Source organism: Syngnathus typhle, linkage group LG8 (assembly GCF_033458585.1).
Source record: "Syngnathus typhle isolate RoL2023-S1 ecotype Sweden linkage group LG8, RoL_Styp_1.0, whole genome shotgun sequence".
In the NCBI taxonomy this organism is placed as follows: domain Eukaryota; kingdom Metazoa; phylum Chordata; class Actinopteri; order Syngnathiformes; family Syngnathidae; genus Syngnathus; species Syngnathus typhle.
The window spans coordinates 10,037,069-10,056,919 of NC_083745.1; positions in this window are offsets into that span (position 1 = coordinate 10,037,069).

A 19,851-nucleotide genomic window follows, 5' to 3' on the forward strand; every position below is an offset into this window, starting at 1 on the left:
ATCTTAAATTAAAGGTTGCATCCGTTTTAATGATGCTTACTGACTGTTTGGCACTCTGGAGAAACAATGACTCATTTTATTCATGTCGTGGCTTGTTAATTTCTTGGCTCGTAACATCCTTCCATCACCACAATTGTTTCTTCGGAAGTTACTTTCGTTTTGATCCAAACGTTAACCCAATGGCCTTTGGCTTTGCATGCAGACAACGCAATATCTTCTGGCACATTAAGAATATAACCAGAATTGCGTTTTTTCACCTTCGTAATATTGCAAAGATTCGTCCGATCCTCTCGACCGGTGATGCGGAAACTATTATACATGCGTTCGTCACGTCGCGCCTGGACTACTGTAATGTACTATTTTCGGGTCTTCCTAAGTCCCGCATCAAAAGTCTACAGTTAGTACAAAATGCCGCTGCAAGGCTGCTCTCTCGGAAAAGAAAATTTGATCACATTACCCCAATACTAGCCAACTTACATTGGCTCCCGGTCCATTTAAGATGTGACTTCAAGGTTCTTCTATTAACCTATAAATCGCTGCATGGCTTAGCGCCTGCATATCTCGTCGACCTAGTTGTTCCTTATGTTCCGTCTCGTAACCTTCGTTCGCAAAACGCTACCCTTTTAGCGACACCGAGGGCTAAGAAAATGTCTGCAGGCTCTAGAGCATTTTCTATTCGGGCTCCAGAGCTTTGGAATGCCCTACCAATGGATATTAGGACTGCTACCTCAGTAGAAACATTTAAGACACGTTTAAAGACACATTTCTATGACATGGCCTTTAACTAACTTGTAGTGGCCGATTCGGCTGGAGTTTGTTTTCTCTCCCTCTCCACCCCCTCCCTACCCCCTCCCCGGCCGGGGAGGTGGTTAGGTGGCACCCATGCTGACAGCGGCTATCTGGATTCTCGTGGGCCAATTCAGGAAAGGGGAACTGCAGCTCAACCTCCTCGAAGAGCACTGCCAGGACAATTGAGGGCTCCTTCGGCAGCCCTCTGCTGTGACATGGACATCCACTTTTTATTTAATTGATTTTCATGTTGTATCATTTGTGCCCTCTCTGCATCCATTTCAACCTGGTGATCCTGAAAGGGGGATCCTTCCATCTGTGGTCCCTTCTCAAGGTTTCTCATTTTCCCCTGCTAGGGGTTTTTAAGTTTTACCTTGCCCTTTTGGGAGCTTAAGATCAGGGGATGCTTTGAGAATAATTGTCAATTTCTGTCTATGTGAAGCCCTTTGAGACTGCTTGTGATTTGGGGCTATACAAATAAACTTGACTTGACTTGACTTGACTTGGCATGATAAATCGCTCCTGGCCTGCATCCTTTCAATGACGATCATGCATATTTGATTTTAGTGTGGTCCATGTCACCGCCCACTTGTGAATCAAGGAGGATTATTGCCTGATATGTTGAATGTTTCTTTCTGGATTCTTCAAGGATTTGGTTTGACTGCAGACAACAACTGAAGCTTTATGTCTACATTCTGTGCTGGGCTTGTGCCTTGGGGTGTTTTTCTGACTACTTGGCTTTAGAGTGTTGTGCTGCCCTTAAAAAAATGTGTGCTCAAATGAGGGTGGGTATGACTGAGCAAGATAACAAGTGGACACACATCTCCCCTGTGGTTTTGAAAGCCAACACCCGCTACATAAAAGAAAGATTTAATTTGAAAAGATTATTTAAAGATGTGCAAACGGCACACACATACAGGATACATTCACACCACTGAGCGATTTCTAACTTTAAATTAACCTAACACACATTTTTGGATGAAGGGCCTGAGCTGAGATTCAGACCCTGGACCTCGGCTGCGAGACAGATGGGCTAACCACAAAAACACTGTGTTGCCCGCAAACGAGTACTTATTACTTGAACACATTTACTGGCCTTCTGTTCACCAAACACGCTTTTGCCCAGCTCACCTAAAACCCTGACGACCATCAGGATGCCCTTGAGCAAAGCATGTATAAGTTTTCAAATCAATGGCCAACAAGCAACAATGTTTTTTGCCGATAAAATGTATTCCATTGGAATCCATGTTTATTTCCCTTTGAAATAATGCCCCAAGTGCTCTGTAAACTGAGCCAGAGCTTCACTGACTTTGCCAAGCAGTTTAGTCTGCTGCTGCTATTGAATCCTGTTTGGTATTCTATGGTGGATTGAACAACTCAAGTCTTATCACTAACAAGAAACTAAGACAAGACATTGGCAAGAATTTATTCGTCAAACAAAATGTCTGCAGCCTCAGTTGCACAACTGCCTGCCTCTTCTTCATGTTAGGCATCAGCTGCTTTACAAACCATGAACTGGCATTCCTCAAAAAGCATTTTTTGAAGTCTGAAGTGGTACCTTGTCTTATAATTGCTCCAATTTAGGCAATTTTAGACTTATGATAAGCCACTTGCTCATTTTTTTAATTTAGTCTAGTTTGAGGGAATGATGCCATGAGTTTATTGTTGTCATTTTACAATCTCAATGAACTCGTCTGTACTTTAAATATGGCATTTCCTTCAAAGTGATTACATATATCGACATATCTACTGCACTGTATATAAGAGCTGTGGTGTGCGTACCTCCACATACAGCATTTAAAATGATTCTGTCCAATTCGATGCATTCACATATTTTAACTTAAAAACAATTTTGTAATTCAAACCTGTATTTGTAACACCCTTCTTTATTATGTTTTTTTATTTATACAACACAATGCTATGCTTCTTTATTAAAAACAAGTACATGGGAGCTATTAGGTTTTGGGGGTTGGTTTGGATTTATGGCATTCAAACTCATCTCAATGGGGATTATTTATTTAATATACGTATCAATGATATAAATTATAAAATTGGTGACAGAATGAATTAATTTCCTTCACGTTCATCATGTTTTCCCCACAGCCCATATTCTGTGCATCATCTATTCATTCAAGAATGACCATTTGAAGTAAATGGTGTCATGAATAGTTATCAGTGATTAGTTTAGTTCCAGCAATTAAGTCACATTAAATCGGGCTTGTAATGTTTCAAACGGATCTCTGATGAGTAGGACAATATTTGACTTTCAGCTGCGGTATGTCAGCGTGCTCTCTTAAGTGTTTGCTTATTTACTTGTGCTGGCCAAGAGCAACTGAGGCTGAGCTGCGGATGATGATGGGAGCTTTCAGAGTGTTCCAGCAATCGAGAAGCTAAAACATTTCCCACTGCCTGAATATCATTTGGAGGGACTTCCAGATAGACTGAACAAAGCAACACTATTCCCCGCACTCCAACTTGAGCAGAGTTTGCACAAAACGATAGCAACTAATGATCCACTGGCAACGCTGAAAAACTGGGCCACTATCTGTTGACAAGAACTGGCAGCTCTGTTATAAAGCAGATGGTGGGACTTTGTTTGGGGATTATAAAGCACGAATTCTGCACCAGACATGCGCATGCCCGTCCAGACAAGATAATGTTGTGGTGATATCAATAAAACGTCGCAAGCATCGAGTTGAACTCGTTGCAAAGAAATGTCATTGCTGTGAAATGTTTCTCACTTTCAGATCCAGTGAGCCTTCTGGATCAAATCGAACTCTGATAAGAAACTCATTTGATCAAGTAGTGGTGTGAAATGTGACCCGGCACGGCAAAAGTAAATGAAGCAGTAAGAATAGTGCGACTGTGGGTCACACGCAGTGCCAGCACTTTGATTTTTGTGGCACCATATGTGACCATTCATCTCTGTACTGACTCTAGACGCAGGCATGGTTCATTCCGTCATAGATGCGAAGCCCAGAAAGGTTGACGGGATGTATAAAATATTCCATCTCGGGGCTCATGAATTATCGCTCTCTGATGAAATGGTGTCACCCGCTGAATCACTGTTTCTCCGCTCATTCACCATGTGACCTGAGCACACAACATTCTCACTGGGTTTATGCAATGTAGTTGGGAAGAATATATTTCAGTACCTGTAGTTGGTATAATGTAACTAAACTGCTGAAAGGGTTTGATTATTACTGCTGTGTTTCCATTAGGAAGCCCAGATGCATCCCACAAGTATCCGATATGCACAAGCCACAATAGACTGAAATGAATTCCAGCCAAATAAAGACTTTCAAGTGCCTTTCGAGGCCAACAAAGATAAACAATTAAAAATAAAAATAAATTGTCCTGCGAGTGATGCCATAAAAAATGAAATGTTGCTTTAATGAAGTTTATGATGCTTTGCTTTCCCTTGAAAAAGAATCTTGGCTAGTCATGAAAAGCCCTGAAGTACACATTAAAGCTTTGTGTTTTGCACGCAGGGGGAATTTTCAATGTGTGTCTGTGGCTGATATGGCAGCGGCACCTCTAAACTTCAGCACCATTTGAGGCGTGCAGGCGTTGACGAGAGCTTTCCAGACTTTTATTTGCCTGTAGACATGTTCTGTGCATCACCCCGAGATGCGTTTGAAGTTTATTCTTTGCAAAACGTGACTTCAACTCTTCACAGTCTCGCCATAATGAGCTGAAGAATATATTAAGGATGAGTACTAAAAGACTGATTTATTATATTTCAAGACACTGAATTGCTAAGCAGTACATTTAACCAACTTCGATCAATCCTGATATTAAACAGACGTATGTTCACCATGTACCTAATTTCTACAATCTATACATCACTATAAAGTGCTTCATAATGGGTTATTCGGAAAATATATTGTTCTCAATCTCTTGACTTTTATCCAAGTGATCTAGTTGGATGGCCGCATGTGCGCGCAGTTTTATACTTCACTTATTTGATGAATGGTAACAAAAAGAGTATAAAAATAAGTAAAAACACATAACAGTACATTGCAATTATTGAGTAATAGTTTCATATTCAAAATAATACCAGGGACACAACAGTGATGTGATGACAAGCATATAAATCAGCTCTTTTCTTCTGGAACGTCATAAAATCATCAAATATTGTCATGGCTTCAAGCACATTTATATTAAAACCGAATACAAATCTTGGAGCCTTCTTTGCAAAAGTAATTTATTGTGTGTCTGCAAAGCTTTTACCTGCTCAACAAAAATGGTGACCCGTGAGTGACACTGTTTGACGTGCAGTGGAGCGTTCAATTTGAAATGCAAGTGCGGTAATGAAAGAAAGGAAAAAGAACAATTCTTCAAATAGTTTCCAGATTTAGCAGCCATGAGAGTTACAGGACTCAGTTTTGTTTTGAATATAGACGAACAGACAGGCAGTCGCTTTATTGTTGTGTTCAACCAAAATTGGAATTATCATTATCACATCTGTCTACCCTACTTGTTCTCATAAAAATATGCAAATCCATCCTCTCTTCATATCAAATAAAAGAGGTAACATGACATGTCATTTTACCTGTGAAAATATTTTCTTACAACAAAGCACTCTAGCTGCTGCTTCACATCACTTTATAGGACATCCGAGGAGCCCTGAGCACTTTTGATTCCTGGCTCCAGTTCACCTAAGCTGTTTCTAGGAAGCAAACTCTCTCAAGCAGTCAGTCAGTCAGTCCCGATGGAGCTAACAGTGAAGAGCTTGTGTGCAAACACCATGGAAGTGGTGATACATTTCTGTGTGTTGCTCTAATTAACAAGAAACAATTGTATAATGATGTGCCTTTTATTCGGTGATTAATCTCAATGATACTTTACTTTCCAGTTGATATTTTCCAATTAGTTCTCCTTGACACAGAACTTTTGTTTTTGTGAGTGGCGGCTCTCTTGGTATCAGGGCCCTGAAGCTACTGAAAATCACCCCACACATCCAGTCATAATTACTGTGCCCGAAAAACATGTAATTACCCGACTTTAAACTTTCTAATTAAAGGAAGCCAGCAATGTATCATTCCCACTTGGAAAAAGAGCTGATTCGGGCCTCTGGAGTAGTTTAATGTGTTAACGGAACCAGCGCTAAGTAATTGGTGTTGGTTGGAGCTGAACGCAGGTGTGTTGGGCTGTCACCGTTTTTCCCGAGACTTCGCCCGGTGTTGGAGAGTATGCTGCCACTCTAAGTTATTGAGTCCCACATCACAGGCTGCACCGCCTCAGTCCATCAGAGCGTATGCTCAATGACTTCTCAAATGAGTCCTGCTGATAGTTTGTGCAGGTGGCGGTGCAGTAAACACAAAACACTCTACCCTGAACCTGCTGTACGCATTCTGCTTGATGAGGAGCTCTTTGGGCTTCAGTCAAACCAAAGCTTCACTTGAAAACACCTCAGGTTTGGTGTTAAACAGCTTCCCTCATCGGTTCTTTGGTGCACCTAGTGTTGAATAACAAACCCCAAATTGTGGCTTGGCCAAGGAACGTGCTGTCTGATATATCACAATCTGTTCTACCTTGCTGCAGTCTTTAAATTCGCTGTGTCCCCGGCAGAATCCCAACGAGGGTGCGGGCAAGAATAATTTATTCTGGACTGTCAGGCAGCATTTATATTCAGGCAGGCCTCCATTGCGGGGCAACAATGTTCAGACAGGGCAGCTTGGGATGAACTTTTTAGTGATAACGTTAAAAAGTTGGTTGACAGCTTGCAGCAAGTGCCAACTTTTGCTGATATGTGACAGAATCATTTTAAGGTCGACTTCCGCGTAGATGTCAATAATTGTGACCTGTCTGGGATGCACGCTGTTTCTTGCCCAAAGTCAGATGGAACAGGCTTCAGTAAATTAGATAATTAGAACAAGCCCGAAAGTAAATGTCTGAAGCGGGGCTATTACAGTTTTGGATATTTCATAAGAGTTAGTTTTAGTCAATTATATTAGTCGATAATATTGGATGATGAAAAATACGACGTTTTTCCTGTTAGTATAGTTTTAGTTTGTTTTATAAACCTTAGCTGTAGTTTCAGTTAGTTTTCATTTTTAAAATATTTTAATTTACCGTATTTTCCGGATTATAAGGCGCACCTAAAAACCTAGAACTACAACTATATGTTCCCTGAGTCCCAACATTGTTTTTTTTGTTCTCAATATGGTTGTCAGCTAATAACACTAACAACGGGCCTTTTTCTATTAATGTCTCAGCAAGCTGTGACAGTGACAGCGAGATGGAATGCAAAGCACCAAGCTGCTTAAAAGAGGAAGTGCTAAATAAAATTCAACATTAATTTCATTATCCACACCTGCTGTGGAGTGAAGTGGAGTGGCGTGGCCGGCGTCTGAACTCGGAGCCCATTATTTCCTTTGCACAAACACTGTCAAAGTGGACACAGTGGAAATTTAAATTAGGATGATTTCTTGGACATAACTGTGCTGGTGTGATAGCAGAGACTTGGATTATTTTCATTTCAACTCCTGAGAAAGAGACGTCCTCCTCTTACTTATCAGTCTGATCCTAATGGACGAGCACACCCTACTACACCCCCCCCCCCCTTCTTCTTCTCCTTGCACTGATCTTTCAGAACACAAAAGATTTTGTACTTGCAATAATAGCCAGATCAGAAAGAAAACGTGACTGTTTTTTACATGAGCCGGTGCAGGGAAGAAAATCAACCTCTTCTGCGTCCTTGCAAAAATGAGTTTTACATGCAAATGTCCTATTTTCATTCTTTTCACAGACATTTGAAAAATACTTAAACAACTACATTATTACTTCCACCCAGTGAGTAATGTTGTCTTTGGCAAGAGTTTTTCTGTTTGTGTGGAAGAGGATTAGGGCCAGCGAAGAAAAAGAAAGGGGGGTGACAGTATTCTGCCTTTTTTTCTCAGAATTCTGACTTTAATGTGGGAATTCTGACTTTAAAGTGAGAATTCCCATTTTCTGACTTTAAAGTCCATCCATCCATCCATCCATCTTCTTCCGCTTATCCGGGGTCGGGTCGCGGGGGCAGCAGCTTCAGGAGGGACTCCCAGACTTCCCTCTCCCCAGCCACTTCGTCTAGCTCATCCCGGGGGATCCCAAGGCGTTCCCAGGCCAGCTGAGAGACATAGTCTCTCCAGCGCGTCCTGGGTCGTCCCCGGGGTCTCCTACCGGTGGGACATGCCCGGAACACCTCCCCAGGGAGGCGTCCAGGAGGCATCCTGATGAGATGCCCGAGCCACCTCATCTGGCTCCTCTCAACGTGGAGGAGCAGCGACTCTACTCCGAGTCTCTCCCGGATGACCGAACTTCTCACCCTATCTCTAAGGGAGAGCCCGGACATCCTGCGGAGAAAACTCATTTCGGCCGCTTGTATCCGGGATCTCGTTCTTTCGGTCACGACCCATAGCTCGTGACCATAGGTGAGGGTAGGAGCGTAAATCGACCGGTAAATTGAGAGCTTTGCCTTTTGGCTCAGCTCTCTCTTTACCACGACGGACCGGTACAAAGTCCGCATTACTGCCGACGCTGCACCGATCCGCCTGTCGATCTCGCGCTCCATCCTCCCCTCACTCGTGAACAAGACCCCAAGATACTTAAACTCCTCCACTTGGGGCAGGATCTCATCCCCGACCTGGAGAGGGCATTCCACCCTTTTCCGATCGAGGACCATGGACTCGGATTTGGAGGTGCTGACCCTCATCCCGACCGCTTCACACTCGGCTGCGAACCGCTCCAGTGAGAGCTGGAGATCACGGCCTGAAGAAGCCAACAGCACCACGTCGTCTGCAAAAAGCAGAGACGCGATGCTGAGGTCCCCAAACCGGACACCCTCAACGCCTCGGCTGCGCCTAGAAATTCTGTCCATAAAAACTATGAACAGAATCGGTGACAAAGGGCAGCCTTGGCGGAGTCCAACCCTCACTGAGAACGAATCCGACTTACTGCCGGAAATGCGGACCAAACTCTGGCATCGGTGATACAGGGACCGAACCGCCCTTATCAGTTGGCTCGGTACCCCGTACTCCCGAAGCACCCCCCAGAGAACCTCCCGAGGGACACGGTCGAACGCCTTCTCCAAGTCCACAAAACACATGTGGACTGGTTGGGCGAACTCCCATGCACCCTCGAGGATCCTGCTGAGGGTGAAGAGCTGGTCCACTGTTCCACGGCCAGGACGAAAGCCACACTGTTCCTCCTGAATCCGAGGTTCGACCTCCCGACGGACCCTCCTCTCCAGCACCCCTGAATAGACCTTCCCAGGGAGGCTGAGGAGTGTAATTCCCCTGTAATTGGAACACACCCTCCGGTCCCCCTTCTTAAAGAGGGGAACCACCACCCCAGTCTGCCAATCCAGAGGCACTGTCCCCGATGTCCACGCGATGCTGTAGAGACGTGTCAGCCATGACAGCCCCACAACATCCAGAGCCCTTAAGAAATCCGGGCGGATCTCATCCACCCCCGGGGCCTTGCCACCGAGGAGTTTTTTAACTACCTCAGTGACTTCAACCCCAGAGATTGGAGAGTCCGCCTCAGAGTCCCCAGGCCCTGCCTCCACAATGGAAGGCGTGTCGGTGGAATTGAGGAGGTTTTCGAAGTATTCTCCCCACCGACACACGACGTCCCTAGTCGAGGTCAGCAGCACGCCATCTCCACTGTAAACAGTGTTGACGTTGCACTGCTTCCCCCTCCTGAGACGCCGGATGGTGGACCAGAATTTCCTCGAAGCCGTCCGGAAGTCATTCTCCATGGCCTCGCCAAACACCTCCCACGCCCGGGTTTTTGCCTCAGCAACCGCCGAAGCCGCGTTCCGCTTGGCCATCCGGTACCTGTCAGCTGCCTCGGGAGTCCCGCAGGCCAAAACGGCCCGATAGGACTCCTTCTTCAGCTTGACGGCATCCCTTACCGCCGGTGTCCACCAGCGGGTTCGGGGATTGCCGCCACGACAGGCACCAATGACCTTACGGCCGCAGCTCCGGTCGGCCGCCTCAACAATGGAGGCGCGGAACAAGGTCCACTCGGACTCAATGTCCCCCGCCTCCCCCGGGACCTGGGAAAAGTTCTGCCGGAGGTGGGAGTTGAAGCTCTTCCTGACAGGGGATTCCGCCAGACGTTCCCAGCAGACCCTCACAGAACGTTTGGGTCTGCCAGGTCGGACCGGCATCTTCCCCCACCATCGGAGCCAACCCACCACCAGGTGGTGATCAGTTGACAGCTCCGCCCCTCTCTTCGCCCGAGTGTCCAAAACATGCGGCCGCAAATCCGATGACACGACTACAAAGTCGATCATCGAACTGCGGCCTAGGGTGTCCTGGTGCCAAGTGCACACATGGACACCCTTATGTTTGAACATGGTGTTCATTATAGAAAATCCGTGTCGAGCACAGAAGTCCAACAATAGAACACCGCTCGGGTTCAGATCGGGGGGGCCGTTCCTCCCAATCACGCCCTTCCAGGTCTCACTGTCATTGCCCACGTGAGCATTGAAGTCACCCAGTAGAACGATGGAGTCCCCAGAAGGAGCGCTCTCCAGCACCTCCTCCAGGGACTCCAAAAAGGGTGGGTACTCTGAACTGCCGTTTGGTGCATAGACACAAACAACAGTCAGGACCCGTCCCCCCACCCGAAGGCGGAGGGAGGCTACCCTCTCGTTCACCGGGGTGAACCCCAATGTGCAGGCGCCCAGCCGGGGGGCAATAAGTATACCCACACCTGCTCGACGCCTCTCACCGTGGGCAACTCCAGAGTGGAAGAGAGTCCAGCCCCTCTCGAGAGGGCTTGAACCGGAACCCAAACTGTGCGTGGAGGCAAGTCCGACTATATCTAGTCGGAACTTTTCTGCCTCGCACACCAGCTCGGGCTCCTTTCCAGCCAGAGAGGTGACATTCCATGTCCCAAGAGCCAGCTTCTGCAGCCGGGGATCAGACCGCCAAGGTCCCTGCCTTTGGCCGCCGCCCAGCTCACACTGCACCCGACCCCTTTGGCCCCTCCCACAGGTGGTGAGCCCATGGGAAGGGGGACCCACATCTCCTTTTCGGGCTTTGCCCGACCGGGCCCCATGGGCGGAGGCCCGGCCACCAGACGCTCGCCTTCGAGCCCCGCCTCCAGGCCTGGCTCCAGAGGGGGGCCCCGGTGACCCGCGTCCGGGCGAGGGAAATCTGTTTCCATGTGTATTCTTCATCATAAGGGGCTTTTTGAGCCGTGCTTTGTCTGGCCCCTCACCTAGGACCCGTTTGCCATGGGTGACCCTACCAGGAGCATGAAGCTCCAGACAACATGGCTCCTAGGATCATAGGGGCACGCAAACCCCTCCACCACGATAAGGTGACGACTCATGGAGGGGGACTTTAAAGTCAGAAAGGAAAAAAAAATAGAAAAAAATCCTGTCACTCCTTCTTTTTTTTCTTCACTGGCCCTAATTTGGGTGCAGTACTTCCTCCAAACTTTAATATCTACCTTGACTTTTTTTTTTTTTTTTTTTACTTTCAGAAGGTTATCTGCAGTAGATTTTCTTCCAGTAACTTTTCCATATTTCTGTCATTTATTTTATGCGCTAAACCAAAGCTGCTCTTTATCCTAATATTTTCTTACACATCATTAATCTGTCATTGCGTTCAAAGACAGAACTTTTTGTCATCATTTTAGGACTTTTAATACACAGTATACCGCTGGGAGAACGCAGGATACATTAACTGTAGTTCATGGTCCAGAAACGATAGTCATGAAACATTACTTGTTGAAAGTCATCATCATACAGCACCTCTCTACTCACCTTTCACCGATAAAACATAAGTGGGAGGGTCTGAGTAACTTTACATGTTCAATATTACATAGGACACAGCAAGGTGGGTATTGTTCTACATATCTTCTGTCTTATAGGCATGATGTTCCAGTTTTGAGTCTCAGCTCAGGCCCTCCTATGTGGAGTTGTTGTGAATTATGCATTTCGCACAATAAAAGCACTTATTCTCAACCACGTTAGTAATTATTGTAATTAGATGAGAACAATTTAAAATAAAAAAAAAGCTAAAGCTGTACAAATCATTTCAGTTTTTTTAGCCCCACCATACCTCCATAATACGTATGTACCATCAAATTGGTTTCAGAAATCTTTAAGCTTTCAAGCAAGCATTTGCCATTTGCCCAATAACAACTGTCTGTGTTTATAGGAAATGCGGGACATTTATTTCTGAATGTTTTTTTGCAAGCACTGCCTCTTTGTGCACACAAAAGCAATGTTCCTGCATTGTGAAGTGTTTTCATGTCACAGAATGTCAGAGGTCTGACTGCATTCGTTTTCAGGACTGTGATGGTAGGCGACATAGCAAGGATGCAATTATGCGTTTCAACTCACTACGTAATGGCTGAAGTGCAGCTGAGGCAAGACTTGACTGAACATATTGGTCGCCTTTAGAAGTGGAGGGAGTTCGTACAGCTTCCTATTGCACAACAATCAGATTTTTAGAGAGAGGTGGGGCCACCATGAACTGGCAGCGTGCAATCAACTCAATGCCCTCATGAATGCTGTGAGCGGCAACGAACATGCATGGTGGAGTTTTAAAACCTAAAGCAAGAATTTCTGATCTAATTTAGCACCATCCAGTTTTAGAGAATAGCCTGCTTATTCATGGAGCATTTAATGATGCTGTTTTATGGTGTGATATTTCAGGACATGTTGTATTTCTTCAGCCTTAACCAAAAAGAGACACTTGTCAAATGTGGTTTCTTTATTTTTCAGTAAACATATAGGCACATTTTACTGAACAAGTGTGGAACAGTATGATAACCTAACAGTGACAAAAAAAAAAATGCAATTAGGAATCCTGCAAGTTTATTCCATTGACTGAAGTCTTGTTTGGTATTGTGTACTAGCCAAAGTACGAACTCCTTTCAACATGTCCACCTTTGGGCTTGTTGAAATCGATTGCGAGGTATTTGACAGATCCACGTTTATTGGATAAGTCGCCAAACCTCAGCATACCAGTCAAGAAGCAAAACCCCGCATACTCGAGTTATGGCGTAGCCTCAAACCGTCCCAAAGTTATTGATGAATTTATGGACTGATAAAAGGGAAATGGGTGGAGCTGTTAAATATAGTAAAAATGCCATCCGCATAATATAAGGGGATACAGACAGTGTGGGATTATTTGAAATCCCGAGATGCTGCAATTCTGTGTTATAATGTGACTGGTTCAAAAAAACGTTTAAAAGCAAGTGGTGATAATGAGCAAGCTTTTATTTATCAACAGACATTAGGACAAAATATCCTCGTCAATGAGGCTTTTATTATGTGAGGGACACAAGATGCAACAAAAATGCTCGGCATGTGACAATAGCCATCCAGGAACAAAATCTGTAAATCCATATTAACGAGACTAAATGTGGTCTACAAAATGAAAAGTGTGCTAAATTGAGCCGGCGTCTAAATTCAGAGTTTTAGGAATGACTGAAAGAGTTTTATTTTTTATTTTTTACAGCAGCCAGACACAATTGCGGAGTCCCTTTGTAAGCCTTATCGGTCTCATTTCAGAAAACATTTGGGGACTGTTCTCTTTCCTTCATTTTTGGGTGTTTATTTACCTTCCCTTACAAAGACCAGAATATCATTCCCTCCACTGGTTACAAAGGCTTCATTTTCCAGACGAAGAAAAGCCAAAGGAAATCGATTGCTCACGCACCCAATTTAAGGACCTTAATTTAATCTAAAGGACAGGGGGATTTTGTTATGCAGGAAATGTTGGGGTTTATTTGTCTTGAGATATTCATGGTCTCGTAGAGTGTGTAATGTTGATCCAGCAGGGAGCATGGGTCATGAATTACCCATTTTATTTTTTGTGTCTATAGTCTGTATTGTTTCAGTTTAGTCACGGTACTCAAACAACTTTAGGAATGACCTTTAAATTTCACTTGTTTCACATTGTGGATTCTACTCTCCTTTAAAACCACAATAATGTTAGAGTTACGCGAGCTGTACTGACTTTAACATAGTGTTCAGTGATTGATGATTCTAACATCTATTCATAAATGTGAAGTCATCTGTGGTATGATATGAGGGTCAGTCTATCAAATCAGACTTTAAGGTCAGATGGGTTTAGATCAAATTCATCCATCCATCCATCTTCTGAACTGCTTATCCACATGAGTGCTACCTATCCACAAAGACTTTGGGTTGTAGGAGAGGTACACACTGCTGGTTCCCAGCCAATCGCAAAGCAGACACAGACTGCTTCTAGTCTTTATTAGTAGCCCACTTTTAAACCCTGGTGGCATCATGTCATGTTACGGATGGATGGATGGATGGATGGATGGATGGATGGATGGATGGATGGATGGATGGATGGATGGATGGATGGATGGATGGATGGATGGATGGATGGATGGGGTCAGACAGACAGACAGACAGATGCAGTGCCATAATAAGAACTCTATACTTCAGGTTTCAAATAGAGGAACGTAGTTAAAGAATGCTTCAAGAAGTGACTTCAACCAATTTCAATTCTGTTTATAAATGTAGTATGTCATCCACCCTACATCTTTCTCAACTAGTTTACTCATGTGGCTTCCATGGAAATATATAGTGGCTTCTTGAGCATTGAACTTTACATATACTGTAGGTGAGTATTTTCTTTTACCTTTATTGAATTACTTTGTCATAGTTACTCCCTGCCTCTCACAACGATGCCAGCTTGGATAGGCTCTGGCTCACCTCTGCGATCCTGCTCGGATAAGCAGAATAGAAAATGGATAAATGGCTACACTTTGGAGCAGTTGGGATTTTTTTTCCTCTTCAGCTGGTAGACTGCCGATGAAGCTGGGGCAATCATTTTCGAGAATATTGCTTCTTGCACAGCATTTCAATTTTTCACATTTTGAAACTAAATTGCTCAATGTATGTACACTACCACTTCTGTTAGAAGAAAAGATTTCTGTCTAGATGCACAGTCCTACGGAAAATGGAACATTTGGAAGTGGGAGGTAAAAATGACCTTTGGCACAGCATGTTTAAAATTATACCGCAAGGCGGGATAAACTGCACTTTTAGCGGTATGCCTTGTTGACACAAATCTGCCCAATCTTAGAAATGGGCTTTGAGTGATTGTGGGCATTGCAACTCAGCCGGGCCTTCCAATAGACCCTCATAATGGTGTGCATCCCAGAAGGGAACAATCACCTGGTAACACATAGATTGATAGCGGCAAAGGACAATCCAGCGCATCCTCTCAGGAAGACTTATCCATCATCGGAATTTAGACTTGATAAGATGGCTGATATGAGGAAATATCATTAGAGCGGCAGGGAGGGATGCCTGGCGGAAGAAATCCACTTGGACTTAAGAATGGCTCACAAAGTAGCAGAAACAGAGGCCCGTTGAGGCTAATTATACTATATTAATTTAAAGTAAGAATATTGGCATGCAAATTTTCCATCACATCTCAGTCTGCTTTATTGCAGAATGAGAAGAGCTCTCATATTTGCCTTAGAGGCTGTTTTGTGTGGAGGGGGTGACAACTTAAATGGCTGATATAAAAGCTGACACAAGTCATCTATCACACATCCCTTGCCTGTCTGCTTGAAATTCCTCTTTTTAAAGGATGGCCTATCGTGCACCTATAAGTCACGGCGTACAGTGTTGCAGGCTGTGCCCTTGTGTGTTTACAAGATTGCATGTGTCGTTTGGATTTAGGGGATTTGTCACAGGGGCGTATTCCATCCTATTTTGACATGCGCTGTCACTGAGGGAATGAATACACATGGCGGATTTGTCCGTTTTACAGAAACACCTCCGCTCTATTAGCTTCTGCAGTGGAAGCAACACCATTGGCTTGTCATCTCATTATACTTTGACAACGCTTTCAGAAGTTAATCATACAGCGTACTCCACAAAACATCAACTAATCATGTGCTTGTCTTTTTTGACTACTTTGAAGTCCATTAATCTTTGAGTGTGAACTTTCAATCACTAAGCGCATTCAAAGTGGCTGTCAGGCGCGAATAATAGCAAAAATAAAGAGATACTCATTTACAATTTGGATGGGTCGGTCTCCAGTCTGACAAGTCATGGGCAATTAGCAGAGAGAACCAGCCGGATTTTTTTCCCCCCAATGTATTGCTTGTAGTGTTCCACTGTCACTGCGATTACCGTATTTTCCGGACCATAAGGCGCACCTAAAAACCTCATAAGCCGACAGTGCGCCTTATAGTCCGGTGCGCTTTACATATGGACCAAATTCCTAAATTTAAACTATCCCGAAGCATTGTGTCATGAAATCAGTCATAAGTGACCCGCTGAAGACTATGAATCAAAAAGACTATGGATCATTATTTTGTGATTATAAAGTCATTTGTTGCGTCTGAAGATGAAATAAAAAAGATAAAAGGGAGAATGATTTGATTTGGATTAAAAATGTGACATGATGCATTAATGGTGCGCCTTATATAAGGACAAAGTTCTAAAATGGGCCATTCATTGAAGGTGCGCCTTATAATCCGGTGCGCCTTATAGTTCGGAAAATACGGTAAGTATAAACAGCCTGATCTTATGCCTCAGTGTATTTTTAGAGAAATGTCAGACCATTTCGTCCTTGCTTGTTTGATCTTTTTTTTTTTGTCACACTAATATCGCACCCCAGCCACTCGTACCGTTCCTGACCTTGTGTTCAATTTTATTTTCAATTCCATGATATAGTTGTTTTCATTGCCGAGCCGCATTTGAGCGGTGCGATCGACCGGCTTCGATGCGTAACGAGGGTGATAGCTGGTAGTTTTTTTCATGAGGAAAATTATGGTGGGGCTACATAAACTCAAGTGTGCCACATAAAGCCAGAGCAAGCAAACAGCACTCCCTTCTTGTCGAATGTGCTTCGTGATAAAATGAAACACAAAACTTTAGAGTTCAAACCGCCATCATGGATGAAGATGTGTAATGTCACCATTTCTCTTTAGAGTTTAATTCGACATGTAGGATTCTTTTGTAATGGGCTTTTTGTGTATGTTTGGTTTAGTTAAAGATCCCAAGGTAGGCAACAAAACTGAGTACCAACACCGTTTTTTAATAAACAGAAAGTGGATGGAGCTCAAAAGTTAACTCCATGGTGGTTGAAAAGTACAGCACTTTCTATTTTCAGCCATCCATTTTGTGTACCGTTCATTCTTATTAGGGTCTCGGGCTAGGACTTGAAAAAAGGCTAGTGACCTCTGGTTTATAGTGGGAGGAAGGCACAACATAATTCCAGAGCAACTCAAGTTGTGAGTTCTCATGTACAAGTTAGATTTGAATAAGTATTGTTTTTTTTTTATTGAGTAGTTTTGTTCAGCACTGATTTTATTTGAGCAGCATTTTTTCCAGGTTAATCCCAGGATTGTAAACTATAAAAATATTCATAATGGGAGAGATGAATGTTGGACTGCAACTACTGAATATTTTACGAGTCGAGTATCCAACTTAAAATTCGGTTGAATAATCAAAATCTATTTTTGCTCAGTTAGAGAGCAATCCTGAATACAAAACAGAAAATACTGTATTTGACTTATAAAGAAACAACAAATTGATTTAGTTTTTTGTTTAATGAATTTAAATGTTCTTAAATTCAGATTATGCAGCATATCATTTTTTTGTCTCGGAATGTCATTGGGGTGATTTCATACATTTCATATATTAACCAGTTTAAAAGTAGCATTGATGCAATTAAACCATAAGGCATTTCCTAGAAATGGCATCTTTGAGCAAGTTCACTTGAACATTCCAGCATAAATATTTACATGTGTAGAAACTGCTTAAGTGGGGGTGACATAAGCACATTGTGCCACATCCTGCTTCTCAGTGTGTTTTGTTTTGAGGCACAAAATGCAAATTTAGACACTCAAATTACAATGTGAAATGTTAAGTTTCCTTTTCTACCATTTATCAATCAAAAGAATCTCATAGATAAAAGTAATTAATAAGTATTTTAAAATAACAATTTTCTTTTGGATCACACTTTTCTCTTAAGTTAGGCCCTAACCTAATATTTTGTAACATTATGATGTTGTGTAATTTATTATTTGAATATGTCGCAGACTGGGTGTCTGATGGTGCAGGCATCCATTTGCTTGACTTAAATGCAGGCGGCGTGGGTTCATTTTCCACTCAGTACTAGTGTGAATGTGAGTGTGAATGGTCTCCACCTGCGCTGTGATTGGCAGGCAACCAGTCTGAGGGTTGATCAAATATATTTAATTTACATGTTTTTTTAACTCAGTCGACTGGTTGAAGCCCAGGCTCATGTTTGTAGTCCCACGTGCATATGACTTCCATGCAGGCAGATTATTCCCATATATAGACATCACTCTCTCTCGTGTGCAACATGCAGCAGCACTGTCAAACAAAGCTTTTCAGATAGTGTGTTACCATAGTAACAAACAATGGCTGCATGTTTCTGGTTCACCTGTGGTAATGCAAATGAGATCCTTTGTTATAGAGTTTGCTAACATTAAGTTGTGCTACTTTCATTTACTAATTAATTTGTTCTGCCTCGGTGCTTGCTAGCGCCAATCTCCTTATTGTGTTATACACGGAAAACTCTTGTCGATGAAAACGATAAAGGCAAACATATTTAAAGTGTAACTGACCCTGGAGAATGTTAATCACATTGGAATTTAGTTTGACAAAATGTTTTCTGTTCTGCTTTGCTCGAATAACATTGTCAAATTTGGTGCTTTACAACCACATTAATCAATAACATCGTTCACTTTCAATTAACTCTTAACCCTGTGTCCTTCCTTTATCCGATTATGACCGAAACGTGCGTCTTCATCCACACTGCGTTTAACATATTCTCATAATAAGTTAGTGTTTAATCACATTACTGTCTGCAGAGTCATCAGCAGTTTCTGCAAACGCCCACATTATTCCAAGGAGCACCTCTGCCAACTGTTTGCTATCTCTCCACTTTAGAAATCCTGCAGTGATTTTATCACTGTGGATACAAGATGGACTACGGCAACAGCCTACGGCATTAAACAATTGACTGGAGATGATATTGTGTTAAAATGGACATGGCGTTTTATTTCAATTTGGCTGAGAGCAGCATACATACTCTGCTGTCCAAAAGTATTAGTACAGTGAGGCAAATTCTTCTTTTTTTTGCTGTAGACTGAAAACGTGGGATTGACATCAATAGAGAAATATGAGTCAAAAGAGGAATGTTTCAGGTTTTATTTCCAAGTATTCATGAATGATCCTACGTAGAAGATGATTTCCATTAGTTGCAACAACAATAGACTTGCAATTCATCAAAGGGAATACGACTTACCGGTCATATCTATTTGCAAATTATTGTTCCACTATGGCTGAGACTCCTATCTGTAAATTATGGCAAATTCCAGCCAGGCATTTCAGTTCTTCTTGCTAATCGGTAATTAACATCTTCTGCTGTAGGCTGAACTTTTATTCATGACCTTCACAGTTAGCCCTCTGGAAGTTGTCACGGTTTATATTTACAGCTATAATAATGTTTTCGTTGTTTTATTCCTTTTTTTTCTTGGTGTACTCATTCAGCATCTGTTACTTATTTAACTAGCAATTAATTTCTTCTTCAAAGCATTACATATTGTTGTATTTGGAATGGCCCTTATTCATTAGATGTTTTTTTTATATGTTCTCATTTCACAAGTGCTTCGTTTTCGTGATGGTCAATTCAGTAAGATAAAATTTTAAATTGGGCAGTTAAAAAAATATATTTTGCTGTCCTACATTTTCAACAAAGAAATAAGAATTTACATTTTCCTACCCGAACTCAAAGGTAATGTTAAAAACACCTAGCAAAATATTTCGATGCAGAAAACTTGTGCTAACGAGCAAGGCTGCCATAAATGTTAATTATTTATATTTAAAAAGTTGCACCGACTTTAATTAGAGTTTCAGCCGAATTATTTTCCACAGTTTATTTATTGTAACAGGAAAAACCACACTTATCAGTTACATGTTCCAAAACTCTTACTCACATAAAAATGAGCAATATCAAACAAAAAGTGTTGTCTTTGAAATTCTGTGTCCGATCCAAATGCGCCGTCAATACCCGATATGAG